The sequence below is a fragment of the Micromesistius poutassou genome, assembly GCF_964030765.1.
Source record: "Micromesistius poutassou genome assembly, chromosome: 3".
Taxonomy (NCBI): domain Eukaryota; kingdom Metazoa; phylum Chordata; class Actinopteri; order Gadiformes; family Gadidae; genus Micromesistius; species Micromesistius poutassou.
In genome coordinates this window covers 684,034-686,877 of record NC_140273.1, presented here as the reverse complement: position 1 = coordinate 686,877, position 2,844 = coordinate 684,034, and the positions used below count along the sequence as shown (strand labels likewise).

Below are 2,844 nucleotides of genomic sequence, written 5' to 3'. Positions count from 1 at the left end.
AATAATAAATATAATAATAAATAAAAGAACTAAAGAAAGAAAAAGATACTGAAGACAGAATTGACGACAACACATGACTGACAAACTAGTTCTTCCCTGAGAAGTTTTGTTTAGTGAATAATGCAATAATTGATGTAGCTTTAAGCCTGTGTGAGTGATTCAATGACCAGCAGTAAGATAAGTCACGCCCCGATAGGATTGTCTAAGATATTACATTTCCTGGAATATTTTAACACATGGCAGGGAATTCACAGATGCACACTTACAGACACACACATAGTGAAGCAGACACACACACTCAGACATACTTTGAAGAAGGTGAATACACAGTGATATGTTAATACACATTCACATGCAGGACACTGAAGCACATAGACACTCAATGTTCTACACACAACCCCTCCCCCCCCCCCCCCACACACACACACACACACACACACACACACGTCTCATTCCCATAACCTGACAGATGCTTTCAAGTTAACACATCATCAACAAAATGGAACCGATATGTTGATAAAAAAGAAATCTGTCAACAAAACAGGAGCGCAGATTACAGAGCGACCGTACAATGTTGTTGTTTTAATGGTTTAAACCGTAAACATCATTATGTTTACACACACACATGCCTAAACAAACAAACACACACACACACACACATGCACATACACAAACTCACACAAACACACACACGCACATGCACAGACATGCATACACACATGCACACACACACACACACACACACATGCACATACACAAACTCACACAAACACACGCATGCACAGACATGCATACACAGACACACAAACACACACACCCAAACACACGCTGTCTTGAATCGTAAATATAGCACTCACGTTGTGACTTGAGCCAAATCATTACATCACGAAGACACAACATCATCATGCAGACATTCTGTACAGATATGATAATCTCTTTTATGATGTCATGGTCGTATATACACATGCATACACCACACACACACTCACGCACACACACACACACACACAACACACACACACACACACACACACGCGCGCTGCGCGCGCATTCACAGACGATCCCTTAATTACTGCTCCTGCGCCGCCGCATCAGCCGTCGTCACGGTGACACAGGGGCCATGGCAATAACAATGCCGTCAGGACCACGCTGAGGCGGGACAACAGACGGGCAGACGGACGCTTGCGGCTCGACAAAGTACAGTTCTCCCCCCCCCCCCCCCCCCCCCCCCGAAAGCCCCGCTTTCACGGGTTAAGAGCCCAGCCTTCAGCGACCGGGACATTCTTGCAGCTCTGACTCATGAGAAACGCTAAACAGTGAGTTTGGAAAGGGTCTACTCTGGACGCACACACAGAGAGAGAGAGAGAGATAGCTCCAAGGTCTGGTGCACTTAGAGAAAGTTATGAAGACGGTGAAAGCTTTCGTATGAATCTGCTTTAATAATAATACTAATGATGATGATGAGAATAACTCGAAAGTATCTCGTGGCTTTCAAGGACCCACAGATGGTTGAGACGTAACCGCACTGTTTTAGAGTGCATGGGCCTGTGTCTTCAGACATAATGTGTGTTCACTTATTTTCATCGTTAGACTCTTTTACAGTGATTTCATATTTTAGATGTATCTAATCATCGACAACGGAGCTCCAGAAGGCCTACAGGTAGGCTGCAGGCATTGGTGTTTGAGTGGTGTGTAAAACATTGAACGCAGATGCCCTCCAAATGCTTACATGCTTTTTTGTGTAATGCTTACACAAAAAATAAAAACATCAATTGTGATGTTGTTGTTGGTTGTGTGTGTGTGTGTGTGTGTGTGTGTGTGTGTGTGTTTAAAACACACAATGCTCTGCTATAGCTGTAGGTATGATTGTACTTTTTATTCTCTTGTCAAAACGGTGGACAGACCTGAAGTTCGACTACCTCAACTATTCTTACAAGAATGTGTTGATGTGTGTGTGTGTGTGTGTGTGTGTGTGTGTGTGTGTGTGTGTGTGTGTGTGTGTGTGTGTGTGTGTGTGTGTGTGTGCGCGCGTGTACGTGTGCGGGGGTGGCTGTGTGTGTGCGTGCGTGTGTCTATGCATGTGTGCGTATAGGGAAGGGGTTGAGGGATATGTGTCGTGGAGATGGTAAAGTAACACTCCAGTTTTCAAAGGATTATAGTCAAACACTGGAGTGGATCACCAAAATACTGGAACGGGAGTCTATCGGGACAGTCGAGAAGAAAGGCGGAAAGAAAGAAAAAAAAAGGAAAGAAAGGCACGATAAAAGAAAGAAAGAAAAAAAGGAAAGAAAGAAACTGACTCAGACTTTTATTTATGTTTATTTTACGTTTCTGCTCCGCTATCAGGCCTCTCGTGTGCCTCAGCCCGCCGGCTGCATGTCTCGCTGCTCGGTTCCACCGATAACCTTCCCTGAGCTGGAATACGTCTCTGCCAGCGCTCGATTTGTATCTGCAGTTCTGGTGTTCTGACACTGTTTCCAATTCAGTTTCAAGTGTGCTTTTAGTTGGCAACGATGAGACGTATCGTATGCCTCCTCATTGATGACTTTTTTTTCATTAATTTTTTCATGCGTATGATTTAGTTTTATAATTATGATTTTTTACTTCATGTTTATTTAGAAAGACATGGTCGTTTGCTTAACTGAAAGTCCTCAAGTGTTCCATATGGCTAAGTAAAATGAACAACTGAATGAATGAACACCACCCCAACTCAGCTCCACTCTGTGTTTACCCTGACATGTCGCTCTTGCACACGATAATGAAATATATAAATATATAACAAGCTGTAAATATAATTAACCCAAGGGTTAGGCCAGTACACTTGCACTGAGACACGTCTAATGA

The 2,844-nt window shown here is 43.3% G+C and overlaps 1 protein-coding gene across 1 annotated transcript in view; it reads right to left on the bottom strand.

Annotated features, from left to right (window-relative positions):
• The window catches only part of LOC311340443 (mastermind-like protein 3), a gene marked incomplete at its 5' end in the record, with an annotated part of 10,151 nt that overhangs the window by 6,353 nt on the left and 954 nt on the right, over window positions 1–2,844 (bottom strand). The window lies entirely within an intron of this gene.